Genomic DNA, 21,206 nt, shown 5'->3' on the forward strand with positions numbered 1-21,206 from the left:
CAGCCCATAACCTTCCAGCCCTGTAAATCAGCAGTCTACAGCTTTACGAGGTCCTTTGAAATTTTTTTTTAATTTTTATTATTGAAGTATAGTCAACATACAGTGTTGTATCAACTTCAGGTGTACAACATAGTGATTTGACAATTCTATACATTATGCAGTGCCCACCACCATAAGCATAGTCACCATCTGTCATCACATGTTACTACAAGGTAGACTATATTCCCTATGCTTTTAATCCCTGTGATTTATTGATTTACAAATGGAAGTTTGTACCTCTTAATCCCCTTCGCCTAAATTGCCCATTCTCCACCCTCCTCCTGTCTAGCAACCACTAGGTTGTTCTCTGTATTTATGAGTCTTTTTCTGTTTTTGTTTGTTTATTTGGTTTGGCTTATTTTAGATTCCACCTATAAGTGAAACCATATGCTTTTCCCTTTTTTGGTCTGACTTATTTCAGTTAGCATAATACCCTCTAGGTCTATCTATGTTGTTGTGAAAATTTAATGAGAGCTGTGAGCCTTTCTTCAGAAAAAAATACACATGCTCATACACACACAAAATTTTGCATTCCCTTCATAGAAGGCACTGACTTGGGATAACCCTCCCCCCCCCGATTGGCAGTGCCCCCAGCCCCTGCCCCCTGGATTCAGGACTGTAAGTCATTGTAAGAACAGTGGGGGCTACTGTTCTCCACTGAACCCCCAGAGTCTACACTATAAGAACCCAACAAACATTTGTCAGATAGTGAAAGAAGCTAAGTTATAAAAATGTACATATTTTTAAAATACAGAGAAGAATGAAAAAAAAATGCTTATAAAGTATGATCTTAATGATGAAAAAATATGCTTAGAACAAAAATTGAAAGGAAACACACCAAAATATTACCAAGTATGTTATTTCCAGGTAGTGAAAATTATGAGAGATTTTTCTTTTATTCTTTAAACTTTTCTTTTATTTTACAAATGTTTTTGAGCACATATAGCCCTATACTTTAGTCCAATTTTCTCTCATGAGATATTTTGTGGAATGAAAGTGTAAGTCCTGGGCTTCACCATTCACCACTTTTCCCCAACTCTCCTCTCTTACACAGAACAAATCCTGACGTTCCATGTTCTGGGGTCTTGAAAGCCTTTTGCAGTTGGTGTCTCAAACTGAAGTTTCCAGGTACCCTGAAATCAATCGGTACCATGTCTTATTTGAGAAATCCAGGTCCAGTAGACCAGGCAGGGATGGAGGGGGGCAGGAGAGAAGGAGGTGGGTAATTGAGGGGGGATGGGTTAGCTTTCCCCCAGGAGTTTGGAGGCTTCTGAAAGAGCAGAGATTCACATTGCATTTAGCTGCAATATTCCCAGAGAGTCAAATCTCTGAGAAATGCAGCTTCTCAGGCAGTGGTGCACTAGGCATTGACTGTGATGCTCCTGCTGGACACTTCTAAGCCCTGGATGGTGGAGGCAAAGAGCAGTGTGAACAGTGGAGGCAGCTGAGAAGAGGCAAGTTCTCTTGCCTCAGCAAGAGAACAACCCCAGCAAGGTTGGGGTGCTTGTAGGAATTCCTAGACAGAAACAAGGAACTCCAGCAGTGACTAAGGATACATATCTCCACGAGTCTGATTTAGTTCAATGTACAAAGAGAAAACACAATGATGGTTTCTGTACCTGAAGGTCTAGAGCAGAGTCTTCCTTGCCACAAACATGGAACTAGGTACTATTTGGTGTGTCGGTTGGTTCCTGGTTGTTTCTGCTGCTGCCTCTGATCGAATTGACCTTTGGAATCTTAGCTGCAAAAGACATATAGACAATATCTTAGGATTGGAAGTCACCTTGGAAAGTGGACAGTCCTATGGCTTTTAAACTGAGCTCTGCAGAGCTTTCTCAAGCTCACTACAAAAGCTGAGAGGAGCAGGAAGCCAGAGCTCCCCTCCACACACCGGGCTCCCCTCAACTTGACCAGAGCAATTCTACTTTTATGTTTCATTTAATATGTTTCCCTGAGTCCATTCACCTCAAGACTGTGTGACTTTAACATGCAGGGGAAATACTTGCTCTGGTCTCCCACCTCACTGAGACCCAGAAGGGAAAAGTTATCCCTGGCCCTGGGGAAGTATAACAGAGACTAAACTAGAACTCAGAACTTCTGACACAGTACAGGGCTCTTTTGACCTGTGTTATTTTTTTTCCCATAAAGAGCAGAAGATGTAGGTATGTGCTTCTGTTCGATGGGATCACCTTGGAGGTTTCTGCAATGCTACTATTCTGACCCCTTATATCTCTCCAGGTTCATAAGCAAGCACAGAAAGTCACTAGCAAAGAGAAATGTATTTGGACAGATTTCTGCAGACACTTTTATATTCACTCTGTATCTGTGACAGAGTAATCAGAAGAGAAACATTTGGCCCTTCACAGTACCCAAGCCCAGAACCCACCAGTTTCCTGCAGACTAGCAAGGGCACCCCCCCTCAGTGATGCCTGCAAGAGCCAATGGAAAATGACACCCTTCACATACCATGGCTCCAGACATGGCCACGTGCCACCAGTCAGATGTACCACAGACTGGTTTGGAGCCTATAATTAGAGCGGCAGAGCATGAGACATTCTTTTGGCTGGGGTATTAGAGCCAACAGCTGTAGTGGTAGCTTTGTTTTTTTCCACCAAAGTAGTTGACATACATATTACACGCATATTATATTAGTTTCAAGTGTACAGCATAGTGATTTAATATTACATACATTATCAATATTATATACATTATGAAATCTAGCTGCTGTTAGTCACCATACAAAGTTATTGCATATTATTAGCTCTATTCCCTATATTGCATCTTTCTGTAATTTATCTTATAATAGAAGTTTGTGCCTTTTAATCCCCTTGTCCTTTTTCACCAATCCCCATACCTCCCACAACCACTAGTTTGTTCTCTGTATCTGTGAATCTATTTCTGTTTTGTTTTGTTCGCTTTGATTTTTATATTCTGTATTTGATTTGTATATATTTGATTTTATATTCCACTGTATTTTAGATTCCCCATATAAGTGATATCATGTGGTATTTGTCTTTGTCTTTTTTCACTTAGCATCATACTTTCTAAGTCCATCTGTGTTGCTGCAAATGGCAAGATTTCATTCTTTTTTATGACAATAATATTCCATTGTGAATATATATATATATATATATATATATATATATATATATATATCACCTTTTCTCTGTCCATCAATAGACACTTGGGGGTCCTATAGTTTGTCTATTGTAAATAATGCTGCAATAAACATACGGGTGCATATATCTCTTCAAATTAGTATTTTTGTGTTCTTTGGGTAAATACCCAGTTGTGGGATTAAAGGATCATAGGATAGTTCTATTTTTAACTTTTTGAGGAAACTCCATACTGTTTTTCAGAGAGCTGCACCAGTTTTCGTTATGCAAATTTACTAAGTGGTCTCCTGATTTGACAACTTTTGTAGCAATGGTGACAGATCTTCAGAATGCCATGGCTTCTGTGGCTTAATCAAACTTCTTCATCTTGACAGAGTAACCCTGGGTGTGGGAATTTTTCTGGGACATTACTTAGATTCTTAACTATTTTGTAAGCACCTAATTCCTTGCACAAAACCATTTCTGTTTATATCAGCTAGGTGAATTATATTGTCTGCAATTTAACTCTTAATTTTTTTTATAAGTAGGGTCCATACCCAGCATGGACCCCAACATGGGGCTTGAACTCATGAACCTGAGATCAAGACCCCAGTCAAGATCAACAGTTGGATACTCAACTCCACTCAGGAGGCCCAGCCTTATTGAACTTCAGCATTTCACCATTTTCACCAATCCAATCAGTGGGGGGAAAATGTGTTCATTATAATTTTAACTTAATTTTCTCAACTTGAGTGAAGTTAAGTCTTTTTCTGGGGGTGCCTGGCTGGGTCAGTCCATAGAGCATGCGACTCTTGATGTCAGGGTCATGAGCCCAAGCCCCACCACACTGGGCATGGAGCCTACTTAAAAGTTTTAAAAAATAATAATAAAATTAAAAATAAATAAATACTCTATTTTTTTAAAACTCTTTCTTCTGTGTTTAAGAGGCATTTGAATTTCCCTTTCGGAGAATAATCTGTTCTTTTTTAAAAGGTATGACCTCATTTGTCATACTTATTCTCCCATACTTATATCTTCTTCTTTTTTTTTAAAAGATTTTTATTTATTTATTCATGAGAGACACAGAAGAGAGGCAGAGACACAGGCAGAGGAAGAAGTAGGCTCCATGCAGGGAGGCTGTTGTGGGATTTGATCCCGGGACTCCAGATCACACCCTGGGCCGAAGGCAGGCGCTAAACCCCTGAGCCACCCAGGGATCCCCTACTTCTATCTTCTATTAAGTTTATAGTTTTACTTTTAACATTTAGACCTTTAATCCATCTGGATTCCCCTCCTGTTAATGGGTTAAAGTAGATAGTCAGTTTTCCCAGTACTATCTACTTGCCGATTTATGTTCATCTTTCATAGAATACCATATACACGTGGGTTTGTCCCTGAACCATCTCTATTCTGTCCCATTGGTCCATTTGCCTGTTTTTACATCAATCTCACATTGGTGTGATTATGGTAATATTGTTACTTCTTCATAAGTAGTAGGATAAATCCCTCTCCTTGCTCTTTTTTCCCTAAATCTTTAAAATTTATGAATATTCATTTTTCTCTATAAATTTAGGGATAATTCTGTTGAAGTTCTCAGAATATCAAGCTAGAATTTGGGTTGAGATTGTATTAAATTGACAGAATAATAGAATAGTAAGACCCTTATGAAGTTAATGTATCCAGTCATGAGTATTTATTCAGATGTTTTATGTTCTTTAATTAACTTTTACATTTTTCTCAATTGATATTTTGTGTAATTTCTGTCAATTTCTAAATAATTTATAGTCTTTAAAACTATTGTGAATATTATTATTTTATATTGTATATTTTATGGTTATTGATGTTGAAGGTAAATGCTATTGATATTTGTAAGTTGACCTTGCATCCAGCAACCCCAATGACCGTTCATAGTAGATTTAATTATTTTCTGTTGATTCAACAGAAATCATCTTTCCTATATAGAAAATCATCTACACAGGAAATATGTACATCTACCTGTAAGGGGAGTTTTATCCTCTCCTTCTAGTTCTTATAACTTCTATTCCTTTTCCAATTGGATAGTATTTTTGAGATTTTTTTTTTTTGAGATTTTAATATTATAAAAATCTGGCATTAAGAGAGGCCATCCATAATTTCTTCTTGATTCTAAAAGGAATGCATCTAAAAATTCTGCATTAAGTATGATGTTTGCTGTTGGCTTTGGTTTGCAAACTCTATCAAAGAAATCTTTTCGTAGTTTTACTTTTCTAAAGTATTTTCCATTGTTAAATGATTGTTGACTTCCTAGTATGGCTAAATTGAACAGAATACAAGACGCAGCAAGTGTTAACAACAATGTGGCTGGCTGCTGCTGAGAATGTAGACTGGCACAACCACTATAGCAGACACTGTCAGTGCTCCTCCCAGAACCCCTCCATCCCTTGTCTTTGCTTCCCAGTCTTCACTGTATTTTCCCCCAATTGCCCACATCTGCAATGATGGGTCTTATACTGCTGAGACCATGTAGCTCCCATGGACAAGGAGCCAGAAATGCTCCCCATGGCAGCCATTTAGCCAAAAATGGTTCAGGAATATGAAATCCCAGCAAATCCATCTGAGGTTGGAACAACTGAGAGGCATATTTTATGCCCCCAAAGTCTTTTGTGGGGTCACTGAAGCTCTGCTCCACAGGACTTTGGCTTACATCATGCCCTTACTTGGGTTCTTCTTCTCTATCTTGTTCACCTCACTATCTTCCTCATTTCTCCCAAGAGCACATCCTTAAAAAAAATCACAATCCCATCCCACTCCAAGGTACATACAGAAGAAATACATACACAAGTTTAGCAATTAGCAATAATCATGTATGAAAATATTTATTGCAGCATTATTATTAATAGCCCCAAATGAACACAACCTACATTTTCATCAAATTATCCTAATTGGTAAGTAAATGCCTTATATTTACATGATGGATGAATAAACTACAACTGAACTCAGCAATATTGATGGATCCGATGACTCGCAACCTGAGAGGAAGAAGCCAGACACAAAGGGGGACAGGCGGGATGATTTCACTTACTATGCAAAGACAAAGATAAACTATGAATCCAACTTTGATTTTTTCACATGGCTACTGAGTTGTCTCAATATTGACATTTATTGAATAATATATATTTGTTCTGCTGATTTGAAGCCAGGATAGTGATTGTCCTTGTCCAGGGTGACACTGAGGATTATGGGTGGTGGTTGCATGGACACTTGCAGGTTATGAAAATTAATTGAGCTATATATATTCTTTGGTTTGTACACTTGTATAGACTTGTATAAGTATATTGTCAGTACATTTTTTAAGTTAGAAAAAAGTGAAGCGTTAAGCTTTATCAATTTGTCTCTGCATATATATTGACATAATTACATAAAGAGTTTTTTTTTTAATGTTGGACTATATTTACACTCTTGAGATAAATCTTTTTTGAGCATATTGAATGAATTTGTTAAAGTAAGTTGGATTTGGGGCACCTAGGTGGCTCAGTGGTTGAGCATCTGCCTTTGGCTCAGGTTGTGGTCCTGGGGTCCTGGGATTGAGTTCCACATTGGGCTCCTGGTGAGGAGCCTGCTTCTCTCTCTGCCTGTGTCTCTGCCTCTCTCTCTGTGTCTCTAATGAATAAATAAAATCTTTTAAAAAAGCAAGTTGAATTTGTTTAAGATTTCTGTCTATTCTAAAAAGTAAAATAAGTCTACAATTCTTTTTGTCCTGTTCTTATACAGTTTTGGAATTGCAGCTAAACTATGAGCTTGACAACTTGATTTTCTTTTCTACTTTCTGAAAAAAAAAAAAAACTGGAATTAGATAGGAAACATCTCTTCATTGATAGTTTACTGGAACTCACAAATTACCTGCATCGGGGTCTTTTGGGGAGGAAGGAGTATTTATCCTTTCTATTTATTTAGTGTCTGTTGAAATGTTACCATTTTCTATTTCTTCTTCCTTCAATTATAATTTATAAAATTTCAAAAAATGAGTCCATTTTCTTAAGATGTGCAAGCTTATCAGCATAGTTTCTTCTCATAGTTTTATTTTTAAAAACTCTTACCCATCTGGAATATATTTTGAGGTAAAGTGAAATTGTGGTTAAAAAAAATTAAGTGAAATTGTGGTTTTAGTTTTTTTGGGTTTTTTTTCCACATGGCTACCAAGTTGTCCCGACATCATTTATCAATAACACCTCTTTTCCTCAGGGAATCTGATTGATGTCAGTAGGATGGCTGTGAGTGGCAGTTCCATTGTTCACCGCTAACATCAATGAAGTAAGAGACACTGGGATGAACGGTGAAGATGTGAGCCCCCTTGCCATTTCATCCACTGAGAAGGTAGAACAAAAGAAGAAACAAATATCCAGATGAGCATGCCCAGACAGACCCCTGCCAGTCCAATGGCGGAGACACACTGGGGAACTAGGCAGAATCAATCACAGCAGGGAGCTCAACAGACACCTATATTGCGTACTCAGAATAAGAGGTTGTTAGAACAACAGAGCTAGTATCTCTCTGCTTTCTTCTCTGTATTATACTCTGCAATGTCATAACAAATGATCAGTTTCAAGTCAGGAAGTGCCTGTGACTTATTTCACAGGGACTCTGTTAGCTGTGCTGGAAAGAATCTCCAAGGCTCCAGATAGAGGAGGAGGGGGCTCACCTTCCACAGCAGCAAAGAAAAAATAGGTCCTATCCCCAAGGATGTCCTTGATTCCCTGACAGGAGCCTCAGTTATGCCCCAACCCAACTTGGACAGAGTAGGACATACAGTGCAACCTATATGATATAAATCCAAAACATAAGTGCCTCAATTGTTTTTAGAATATTCATAGTGAGATATGGATGAATAGAAGGGAAAAGATCGTTCACCCTTCAAAGGACTACTTTTACTCCACCCCATGGGGGGTGTACTTAGCCAAGAAATATTCCCGTGTTCATAGAGAGGAAAGAAGAGAGAAAGTAAACCTCTCATAATGTAATAAATCTATTTTCCCTTCAGTCTGACTGAACCATTTTAGGCTGTGTGAGCATCCACATTGGACAAATAACAGTCCTCAAAGAATCCTGTGCACTGATTGGCTTAACCCTGGCTTTCTAAGCCAGTCACAGGCAATCCAGATGGGACAGCATGATTGAGCCACTCTTACTTGGGTTCAGTTCTTGGTGCTGGTTACTGAGAGAAACCCAGGAGAGTTCTGTTCCTGAACCAAACTGGGTGTGTACTAGGAAGAAAGAATGAGGGAATATACGCTGTGAAAGCAACTGTGTTCATGGCAGAATGTCTCTATGAATTTGCCTATTCAAGGTACTTCATTTAAGTGGAATCATATAATATCTGTCCTTTTTTGGTCTGGCTTATTGCACTTAGCATAATGTTTTCAATATTCACCTGTGATATCCCGTGCATTAAAATTTCCTTTTTATGGCTGAAAGATATTCCATTGTATGTATATACCACATTTAAGTTATCTATTCATCAGAAAGCAGAGAGATACTGGCTCTGTTATTCTACATTTGCACTGTTTCTACATTTTGGCTATTGTAAATAATGCTGTAATGAATTTTGGCATGCAAATATCTGTACGAATTCCTGTTTTCAATTCTTTGGGGGTATATAGCTGGAAGTAGAAATTTTAGGTCATATGTTTAGGTTTTTGGGGAACTGCCAAACTATTTTCCACAAAGAATGCACCATCTTACAGTCCTACCAGCAATGTATAAGGTTTCTAATTTTTTCAACATCCTCACCAACCCTTGTTATTTTCCCTTTTTGAAAAGTATTTTATTTACTTATTTGAGAGAGAGAGAGAAAGAGAGCAGAGAAAGGGGCAGAAAGAGAGGGAGAAGCAGACTCCCCACTGAGCAGAGAGCTAAATGCAGGAGCCCAGATCCCAGGACTCTGGGATCATGACCTGAGCCAAAGTAGACATTTAACTGACTGAGCCACCCAGGCACCACCCCCTTTTTGCTTTTTTTTTTTTTTTTTAAGAAATTATAGTCATTATAGTGGATATGAAGTGGTACCTCACTGTGATTTTGGTTTATATCTGCCTAATGACAAATGATGCTGAGAAGGTTTTCCTATGCCTGTTGACCATGTGTATATCTTCTCTGAAGAAATGTCTAAGTCCTTTACCCATTTTTCCCAACTATTCTACCAAATAACTAGGGTCATCTGTCTCATTGTTGAAACTTTTATCAGATATATGATTTACAAATATTTTCTCCCATTTTGTGGTTTTTCACTTCACTTTCTTGATAAATATCCCTTGAAGTACAAGTGTTTTTAATTATGACAAGGGCCAATTTATTTTCTTCATTATCTACAATTCTAGTGTCATATCTAAGAATTTCTTGCCAGTTGCAAGACATGAAGATTAATCCCTGTTTTATTTTAAGGGCTTCAGTCCTTACATTTAGGTCATAATCTATTTTTAGTTAATTTTTGTATAAGATGTGAGGTAGAAGTCTAACTTCATTATTTTACACTTGAAATCCAAATTCATTTATTGAAGAGACTATTCTTTTCCTATTGAAAAGACTTACAACTCTTGTCAAAATTCAATTGCCTATAGATGAATGGGCTCATTTCTGGATCCTCAATTCTATTCCACTAGTCTATATGTCTATCAGAATGCCACTGCTACATTGTTTCATTTACTGTAGCTCTGTAGTAAGTTTTGAAATTGGAAAGAAAATATGAGATATTTTAACTTTGTCAAAAAACTTTTTTGTCCAAAAAGTTTTCTTCTAACTTTGTTTCAAATCTTTTCAAAATGGTTATTGCTATTCAGGACCCCATGCAATTCCATTGAAACTTGACAATCAGCTTTATCACTTCTGAAAAAAACAAGGATATTGGAATTTTGATAGAGATTGCATTGAATCTATAGATAGCTATTTCAAATAGGTTATCTAATTTTTGCATATAATTATGCATAGTATTCATGTAGGGAATAAAAATTGATTTAAAAGCCAAAAATACAGAAATATTGGCTTTTATATTTGTCCTTTACCTTTACTGGATATCTTTACTGCTTCATACAACCTCCAGTGACTAGCTAGTGTCTTTTCATTTCAACCTAAAGGATTCCCTTTAGTATTTTTTTTTTTGTAGGGCAGATGTAGTGGCAACAAAGTCTCAGCTTTCTTTTTTTATCTGGGAATGTTTTAATTTCTCCCTCATTGTTCAAGGACAGTTTTTTGAATATCAAATTCTAAAGTAACAGGTTGTTTTTTTTCAGCATCTTAAATATGTCATTCCACTCCTTTTGGCTTGCATGATTTTTATGAGAAATTAGATGTTAGTCTTATAGAAGATCTGTGTATAATGAGTGACTTCTCTCTTACTGCTTTCAAGATCATCTCTTTGACTTTCAATAGTTTGATTACAATGTGTCTCAGTGTGGGTCTCTTTTCTATTTTATACTATTTGGAATTTATTGAGCTTCTTAGATGTTTAGCCTCATGTCTTCCATAAAACTTGAGAAGGTTTGGGCCATTATTTTTTCAAATATTTTTTTCAGTTTCTTTCTCTATGTCTTCTCCTTCTGGGACTCTCATAATACATATATTGGTCTCCCTAATGGTGTCATATATATCACCTAAGCTCTGTCATGTTTCTTCATTCTTTCTCTTTCTGCCCTTCAGATTTGATCATTTCAGTTGTCCTATCTTTAAGTTCATTGATACTTCTTTTCTGCTTAAACCTGTTATTGAACACTTTATTTATATTTTAAGTTATTGTACTCTTAACCTCTAGAACTTATGGGTTTTTAAAAAATAATTCCTATCTCTTTACTGATAGTATCACTTTTTCATACTTTATTTATTGATCTCTTTTAATCCTCTATACCTTTCTTTTACTTTTTGAGCATATTTAAGATTGTTGTTTTAAAGTTTTTGTCTAGTATGTCCAATGCTAATCTCCCTCAAGGATGATTTATTTTTACTTATTTTATTTCTTTGTAGGAGCATTGTTCTTATTTCTTTGTATGCCTTGTGTTTTTGTTGTTCTTGTTGAAAACTGAACATTTGACTGTTATAATATGGGAACTCTGAAAATGAGATTCTCTCCCTACCTCAGAGTTTGTTGTGTTTTCTTGATTGTTGAAGGTTGTAGTCATCTGTTTATTTAATGTCATAACAATTTTTTCATAGACTGTATTCTTTGTTGTGTATGGTCATGAAAATCCCTGTTCCTTAGCTTGTAGTCACCTAGTGTTTTGACAGATACTTTCTTGAATTCCCGGTTTTAAATGGACTTTTTCTTGATTTTGCCTTCACTTGATTGATGTAAGCTTTTTGTTTTTTCAGAGTTTTTACAACACTGGTTTTGACCATTTTTGCTTGTTTTTTGGAACTTGTGTGGAGAGAGAAGAGCTTGGGGCTGGCTACTGCTCCATTTTTCTGATGTCCAACATAACAGAATTCTTTTGGAGATAAATTCTAGAGAAACTTTTGAATAGAGTCCAAGTAGAGCCAAGAATGAGTAAGTACTAAAGAACCAGTACTCTAATTGAACTCAAATTGAGGACAGTAAGAGGAGTGGGGGTTGTTTAATTTGTTTTCTGCAAGACAATCTCATAACCGAGTGACTCAGACTTTACTTCTGAAAGTGTAGAGGGAAATAAGGATGTATAGAAAGTCTTGAAAGTTTCTGGCATGCATGAGATTTCTGGTGATGTTGGTCTTTCATTTATTATCACTATTTACTCACTATTATCTCACTCTTGAAGCTGTCATCAACTCAACCACACTATTTTTCTGCTCCAAAAAAATAAGAGCAGGTAACACAAATATATGGTTGAGACCCAGATTTAGAAGGAGAGAGAGAACTGCAGATAAGTCCTGGAATTTCACTTACTAACTCTGCAATCCTGATTAGGACAAAAAGCTCTTTGTTCACAATTTCCTCATCAAAAAATGGGAATAATTATATACAGTACCTCAATGGGCTATAGTAAGGATTAAATGAGCAGCACTGAGCACCCTCATAAAAGTTATTATTGATATTGTTGCCCGTTTCCAAGGACTTGGGCTCAACCTTCAAAATGATAAGGCTGTCCTTTCTCTTTTTCAGATAAAGGTGGCAAGTTCTCTGTCTCTACCGATGCTGGCCTCTCTAAGTAGATGTCAGTCTTAACCAATTCTGACCTGGGATTTCATTCCTGGTGAATGTTTCTGGCTCCAGGCCTCATTGCCCCTCAGTAGACCTGAGCTCCAGCCTTCCATCCCCGCAAGGGGCCCTTCCCCAGCCTCTCTTCCACAATATATCCACCCTTAGTTTTTTCTCTTCTGTGCTATGGAGCATTCAACCATTTATTTTTCACCATTTCTTAACACTTCTACCTCATGTTACCCAAGAGGGTATAGTTGGGTGTAAAGTGGGAGCAATATAGAAAAATTTTAAAGTAATCTATTTTCCTCTTTTAATATTCCTTTTGGTTTTCTCAATCCCTCCAAATTCACCTCTGGACTATCCATTCCCTTTCTGGATTTTGGGTTTCTAAAATCTATAAGCCCTGAAGGGGCTATAAGCCCTAAAGGGAAGAGAAATTGCTGAGGGCATATGCAATAGATTTAGGAGCATCCAGGGGGACACAGAACAGGGTTTCCCACCCCTTATTACTCAAATTGGGGAAAGATTTCCTATTGTAGGGGGAAGGTTTGAGAACTGACATTTTGGAATTCTTTAAGAAAGCAAAACTGCTTCCTTCTGGGGGGAAGATAATAGGCTCTTCATCTAGCATTAAGATAATCAAGAGCTGAACATAGTATCTGTCTTCTTTCCTAGGCATACCTCAGGATTAGGTCAGAGCAAAAAAAGTCATGTGTTTGTTTAGGGTTGCAAAGCTACCTGAAATGATTCTGGGAACCACAAGGATGACTTAGCAGTGGCCTGTATGGACTGACCACCAGGGACCAGGTGGAATCAAAGGTATATCACTAGGAGCTGTCATAAGCATTTTAACACTGAGACTTTTAACTCCCAAGCTTATAACACAACAAAGTAAGTCTAAACCCAAGGAGGATGAAGGAAGACCAATTTGCCTGAAATTCAACACATGAATTCTCAGCAAAATAGGAAATGTAAAATAAAAATGATGTCACTAAAAGAATGTAGCATTTCTTTCTTGAGGTTGAGCAGCTACATAAACATCTACAGAAAGGTTCATGCCTATGACTTCACTTTCATGATGTAAGCAGTGACATGGCTAGCTGGCAAGGAGAGGGAGCAGTTTCCAGATTCAAAAATGCTAGCTGAGGGATCACTGTGACTGAAGGTCCCATACTCTCACTCATCTACAGAGCCCCCACTGACCAAATTGAACTGGAAGCTGAGGGCAAAAGAGGCTTTATGATGCAATCCATTCAGGTTGACTTCTTGGCACTGGAAGCATGGTGAAGAAGGGTAGAAAATGCATCTGGGGAGAAAAGGGAAGATAATCATAACACCATGTGACAATACTCTTATTGGAATGAACAACTAGAGAGATTGCTTTCTTTTTAAAAAAATTTTATTTATCTATTTGAAAGAGAGACAGAGTCAGACAGAGCATAAGCAGGGGGGATGAGGTGGAGGGAGAGGGAGAAGCAGGCACCCCACTGAGTGGGGAGCCTGACATAGGGCTCGATTCCAGGACCCTGAGATCATGACCCAAGCTAAGGGCAGCCACTCAACCAACTGAGCCACTCATGTGCCCCCTAAAAGATTGCTTTCTCAATCTTGCCTCCCTCCTGGGGTTGGAAGAGGAGCTAAGCATAAGGAGAGAAAGAAGATGGAGGCCACTTTGGTCAATAAAGTTAACACTCAAAAGACCATTTGTAGAACCCCTTGTCTAAGAAGGAGAGAAAAGGATGGACCTAAGAAATGACTCAAAACTTAGAAAATACATGGTGGATCACACCAAATGAATAACACTGATAACAGTGGAAGATAAGAAGATGAAGCAAAGGAGTCAGTTACAGGAAGAGCAAAAAAATAACCCTATGAAGTCTTGGCTTCCCATTGAGTTCAACTTCTCTGTGAGGGTAGCTTTGAATAGGTGCCACATATATCCAGATCTTTCTGTTTGTCATAGCAGCTCCACCAATATGAAAAAACTGGAGAACTTCTCTGGGGATATCTTTAGGGACTTTTCAGGATCCAGCCAGATATGCAGACTGGATCAGAGTTGGAGAGCCATTTCAAGGAATGTTGAGTTGAGCTGCAGTTGATGAGATGGCATGACATTATGCTATTTAGTTAAGTGTTCGTTTATTTCTAATTTGTGATTTTATTTTTTGGAGCCAATATATAATTTTTTCATATCTCAAATGTTTTCTTAGTTTAAAAAGCTCAGACAAGCACAGTGAAGGGAAGTCCCTGAGCAATAGCCATGTGAGTAGCCTGAAACAACCTTTCCAGATGGAAGTTTGAGGGCAGAAGTCTCCAAGAGGGAAGCTCCCAAGAACTAATAGAGTACCTAATTGCCAGACCAGATTGAGAGAGACTTTTACATAACTGATAGGTATGGGAAGAATTAGTCACAGGTAGATAGAAAACTAATCAATTTCTTAAAGTAAAAAGTCAACTAATAGAAAAGTTAAACACTGCAAAAAAAATGGAATGTAATCATAGCACACAAGTAGCATCAGCTATGAATAGTATTTATATAATCATAGTAAACATTGAATAATGATTTAATCAAAAATTATTATTTAACTGATTGAATGGTGGGAGAAGGGAGGTAATGCAGACCCTAAAGTTCGAGTACTAAAAGTTTCTCCTCTATAGTAATGAATAAAGGATACTAGATAAACTAAATAGGGAACTGCTATGTTAAGTATATTATTTAAAAATATGGAAGCTAACATCAGAAGAAACCCAGGAGCTGAGTATGCCAAGCAAAGGCTAACATCTAACTTGTGAATAACAAGAGATTAAAAGAGGTGTCCATGTATAGGTCGCCAAACCTGGCTATTTGGGGGGAAGCCACAATGTGTCAAGCCCTGGATACTGTAGGTTTTCTGTTCTTTCAGCAGCTTCCTTCTTAGCTAGTTTTACAGAATATTTATGGTGATTGCTTTTCTTTCTGACAGGCATATTTTCATTGAACATCTAGAAAGTTAAAGGGAAAATCTCAGCAGAAACCAGAATGGTGTTGCCTCCTCTCACATCTTCATCTTCTATCCCACCTCCCACGGAAGAAAGGAGACACAAGCACTCACGGACTCTGACCAACAGTGCTCTGCCACCTTCAACACAGAAGTGGGTACTGAGGTACATTACCCAGGTGCCTCAGGGCCTAGGTGCTAAGGAGTGTTTTCTCTTGAGGGGGCTCACAGCAGAGATCTCTTGAGGTATAGCTAAAGGGTGCTACCTTACCTGAGGTTATCCTCTGCCCCCTAGAGAGAGCTCACATCTGGTGACTTGGAATACAAAGTTCCAGCCTCCTTTCCCTAATGCAGGACATTTCTAAGGGGCCAGGCCAGCCTAGCTTCAGAGCAGCCCCTGGTTCAGATAAGGCCTCTATTTAGACTGAATTCATATGAACTCTGTCTGGTCATGCTCTTCTGCACATGTGTTGTTCCTGAGAGCTCTATGCAATACCACCTAACATGTCAATCTCCTCAAAGTCTGTGTTCAGGGAACCCAGCTAAAGGAGGTACCTTCAGGGTCACCTTTGTTCCACCTGTCAGAAAGGGGAAAGGTCATGGAGGGGCACAGGGGGAAGTCTGGGATGCTGAATCCTAGAGGTGATACATATGGCTTCCATTACTTAGAACCCAACTGCATGGCCACACTCAGCATCTATCGAGGTTGGAAAATGTAGTCCAGTGGTGTCTCCTGGAAATTAGTGAGCACTTAACTGTCTCTGCTGTTGGTACCTCCTTACATTTACACACACACACCCTAGGGGAAAACACATTTGCAGCATCTGAAGAATTAAGATTTGAGGCAACTCAGGGCCATGTCTATGTGGAAGAAGAGACCTATGTTGTCAGCACCAAGATCCCTAGACCCTCTTTTCTTATTAAGAAACTCTTCGACTGTGGACCTTTGTATTTAGCAATTAAATCACTGATGCTTCCTTTGCCTTCAGAAGAAATTTGTTTTCAGAAGAAGCAAAGTGAACTCAAGACTGTAGAAAAAGAATAGAGAGTTGCCTCTCAGCCATAAATTCCAATGTTTCAAAAAGCCAAAGGGAACCTTGTGGCCTGGCCCTGTGTACCTAGAACTGGCAGAGCCCAGCTGGATGAGTAAAGGAAAGAAGACTTTACCAGGAGCCACGCTAATCCCACAAGGTGCAGGGCCAGTTCAGAGAGGAGGCTGCAGACCTGCTGAGGCTTCCTTGACATGCCACAGAAAAGAGGCCAGTTTTTTTTTTTTTTCATTTATCATGTCATTTTATTAGTTAATGCTGCAGTGAGATACAGTAGGCTTGTCCATAAAAGGCAGGTGGGACTGGGATTCAGACCCAGTTACCAGACTTTGTCATCTCCCTGTGAAAGGCAGTAGCCCTGCGCTCCTGCTGGCTCGGATACTGACCCTCTTTCTTCCTGGCAGCCCTGTTCAGAAGAAGCCTCGGTTACATGGGGCTGTGTCCTGGAGCTGCAGCATGGGCAGCCTGGAGCCCTCTCCCAACATCCTGGTCCCTCACTGGGCATTCAGAGTGCCCCTCAGAGTGCCCCTCCATTGCTTGGTGTCTCTGCCCCCTCAGGCCTCGGGGGGCCAGCCTGGAACCAGCCACAGAGGTTGCCATCCCCACCCACACCCTTCCTCCACTGCCCCTCTGCCCAGAGAGGGTCAGGCAGCTGGGGGCTTGAAAGCCTGCACGGCTGCTAACTGCTGTGTGCCCTAGGCTGGTTACTTCGGGTCTCTGAGCATCAGTTTTTACATCTGTAAAATGGGCGACAAATGTTGGCAAATGGGCAACTCCACCTTCCCAGCATTGGGGCGCCAGCAAGTTTTGTTACATAATGAGAGAGTTTTTTTGTTTTGTTTTATAACTGAAAGCATTTTCCAAAACATAAGACAGCTGGAAATCTTGCAAGGAGGTGCTCCAAAACATGGGGAATGGTCTAAGTCCAGAGAAAAATGCCGTGGATCTGGGTATCCTGTGCACCCCCTTGCCTGTCCAGGGACAGTCCATAACCTGTCAGTCAAGAAGATTCAGTGTCAATGAACAACAAGTGTTGATTGTCCACACACTAGTGCTAAGGGCAAGCATAGCTGGCCAGCCTCTGGGGAGTGGCTATAGCCACTTACCTGAAGCCAGGTAAAGATGCTACCTGCCCCTTTAAGATCCCAGTGCATGTAGGTGGAAAAGTAGCTTCAGAAGACCAAAGCCTCATCTTCTCTCATCACTCCCCTGGGACACAAGGTTAACATCACTCTGGGTGACAGTGCCAGTGAGGATGTTTCTTTTCTTCTGTCTCCCTTCACTTCTGGCCCCATGCCATCATTCACCTGCCCTTGTTCCACAGTGGCTAGAGGCAGAAGTTTCCTGTAATGACTTTTCCCTCCTTCTTGCTCTCTCCCATTGTCCTCAACTTCCTACCTTTGCCCAGCTCTCCCGGGTTATTCATCACCCCACTATGGGCCTCCTGACTGGAGTACACTGGCCCTTCTTTGGTCACCTTATAGGAATGGGGAAAACTCATCTTCTTAAAAGCCTCACTCTAATGGGTAGCTTTTCCCTCTTTCTGCTAGTTTCTGCTAGAATTTTTTTCTCTGTGCTCATATTTCTTCTCCTCTCTTCTTCTCCCTGGCTCTGTGCTTTGCCTTCTCTTTTTGTCACACAGACCCATTGTTGTGTGTCCATTTCTCTGTTTCCTCCCTGTTGCCCACACTCAAAGAAGAGAGGTGGGATAAATCCTCCTCTGGAAGTAAAAAGACTCAAAAGAAGACATAGCCTCCACACACACACACACATCACATGACAAAACTAAAACACTTGCACTCTCATCACTCTTTTGGCACAACTATTAAATCTTGGTTATTTCTGTACATTTTAGGTATCTCAAAGATTTCCCAAGACATTGGAGGAGAAGCACACAATTTCACTTTGATATGGGACACCCAACTTATGCGTTATCTTCCACTTGACTCAGAAAATCATTTGAAATGAGCTATGGCTCCAGTCTGGCATGTCCAGAGACAAGGATGAGGTCATGCTCATCCCACAGCATGCTCTGTTCTAACTAATCAGACCCTTCCTGACCTACACACACACCTCAGCCCCAGTGTAATGAGAAGGAAATATGCTTGTGTTTTTTTCTGGTTATGATATGACATCCAAACTGTTATGTTCCAATTTCTAAATTCAATTAAAAAAAAAAACTACCTTATCACTGGAGAGTGAATTATCCTCCAATCTGATATGAGGAGAAGGGAATCCACCATCTCTAACCTGTAGTCAAATCTTAAGTGATGAAAAGAGAGGACATCTGGTATTTTAAAAAATATTTTATTTATTTATTCATGATAGACACATAGAGGCAGAGACATAGGCAGAAGGAGAAGCAAGCTCCTTTTGGGGACCCTGATGGGGGTTCTGGATCCAATTCCAGAACCTGGGGATCATGATCTGAGTCAGAGGCAGATACTCAACCACTGAGCCAGGTACCCAACACAAGGTATTTTTAAAATGCATTTCTAGCCATTTCTCCTTTGATTGTATAATAGCACTGTCCTATGGATACAGGAAGCTGAGCTGCCTCCAATTCTCCAGTAAGGCCATATGTAGAGAGTTACGCAGAAGCAGAGCTGCTGCTTCTTCAGGGGCCATGTCCCATTCAAGGCTATGGTCATCCACCAGCCCTGTAAAAGCATCCAGTCATGAAATCATCATGCTTTTACCTGACAGGTGAAGTCTCCATAAATCTTATAAGCCATGCTGGCCACTCCAGTGTCAAGAAGTAGGCTGAATTTCTTTCATAGCCTCCAACTCCTCCAACCCTTTGCTCCTAATTCCAAAGTGTTCTGATGGAGGAAAAAATGCACTTACATCCAAGAAAACAGAGGATACAGAGAATGAAACAAACATCTGATACAATGAGGTTGCCTTTCTGCAAAAAAAACTGACCTCTACCCAAGTCTAGCAAAATCTATGCCCAAATTCTCAGCAGTAAGTAAAAATAATCTCTATTCTACAGAAGAGGAAACTGAGGCTCAGAGTCATGAAGTGTCTTTCCCAAGGCCACACAGCAGCTAATAAACACAGAGCCACGTTTAGTGCAGGTCAGCTCATTCTTCTATAGCCCTCCCCTTGGCTCATTCCACATGTACTGCAATAAATGAAAGCATTAACCCAAAAGATATATACCATGCAAATAAATCCTTGAGATTAACCTTTGTAACTTAGGGATGAGATGATAAAGAAAATAGTAATTTTCTTTCCTAATAATGTTTAGTCTAGGGGTTTTGTTGGAAGATATTTTTATGAAGGAGGGGGTATGTTGCTATAAGGGTGACAGAAAATGATACATAAATCTACAGAGCACTTACTATGTGCTAGTTACTAGAACATATACTCAACTACATTATCTTAATAATCATGAGAACACTATGAAGTAAATGTATACATTTATTATATGGCAAACGAAGGTTCTGACCATTTAATATACTTGCCAAGGTCCAATCACTTATGCCAATGTCCTGTCCACAGTACAACCAGTGTCAGTCCACTATAGCACATAGGCCATGCAATAGGCACAGTATGAAGGCTTTCCCACAGCTGAAGGTGGACCTTTGCTCCCCCACAGAGCCCCAGGTTACTCAGCTCTGGCAGATTTCCAGATGCTACACCTCCCTGGTCTAAATGAGTCCCACCTGCCTGTACCCATATATCCACTAGGTCCTCTCCATATACCCGCCAAGGCCAGAAAGTCTTCCCCTGGATTGTAAGGCCCACAAAGAAGATATGTATATGCTTTAATTACTAATACAGCCCATAATTAGCACAGATCCTGCCCAGAAGAGGCACTCAATATGCATTTGATGAAAGGAGGAAAGAGCAGTGTGGGCATAATAGCAGCTGCTTATTCCTTTCATTCAGACTTTGAGAGATCAAGATATCCCAGCCAGAATAGACCAGTTCACCAAATTCTAGTTTCATAAGTTCTCTCTTGGATTTGTGAGAGAGGTCACCTAGGAACCTGATTTTAAAAGCATTGTTTGTTCATCAAGAAGTGAATTCACAGGAACTTCTCACCCAAAGACAGGCTGAACTGTCAACAAAACCAGGAATGGTCATGACCAACTGGTGGAAGGTAGAGCCAAATGGTCATTAATGGGAACCAGAAGGTGTTGGGTTCATGATCTAGTTTTGTCACCAATGTGTTGTGTAATCTTGGCCAAAACACCTATATTGACTGGGAGATTTTCAGTTGTAAATAATAGAAAACTTAAATTGGCCTACCGAAGGGAATTTATGATTCATATGTATGAAGAAATCTAGAGTTAATCTGGGCACCTTGATCAGGAATATACCTCCTCTTCTCTGTGCCCATCTTACTTCTCTGGGCCAACCTTACTCCCGAGGTTTCTTTGCTTATAGGAACAAATTGGGTGTGGCAATCCCAAGCTTCACCTTTGCCTACAACACAGTCCATGGGAAGACACAGAAAATGCATCCAGGAATTCATGGTGACAAATTGGAGAATTCACTCTGATTAGACTCTTGGACTGCATGTTCATGCATGAACCAAAGTGGCCACTGAGATAGAATATGCTGACCTACTTTGCCTAGGCCATGAGCTCCCCACAGACCATAGAAGCACATGGGGTACTACATGCTGGAGAAGCTACCCACAGAAGTCTGGAGTCCCATGACAGTCCTAGGTTTCTCTGAGAATGTTATTTCAACAATCGTATATAAATAATAATAATAATTCTCAACAAATCACATGGGGCTCATGTAAGCTCAAATAAGATAATGAGCAAATATACTTTTTAAAATCTAAATCTCTATAGCAATGACTCTTTATATTTTATAATTTACAGACTCTTGAAAGTCTGATAAATCTATGAAACATTTAGTCCAGCAAAAAGAAAAGAACAAATAC

Source organism: Canis lupus, chromosome 19 (assembly GCF_011100685.1).
Source record: "Canis lupus familiaris isolate Mischka breed German Shepherd chromosome 19, alternate assembly UU_Cfam_GSD_1.0, whole genome shotgun sequence".
NCBI classification, from domain to species: Eukaryota; Metazoa; Chordata; class Mammalia; order Carnivora; family Canidae; genus Canis; species Canis lupus.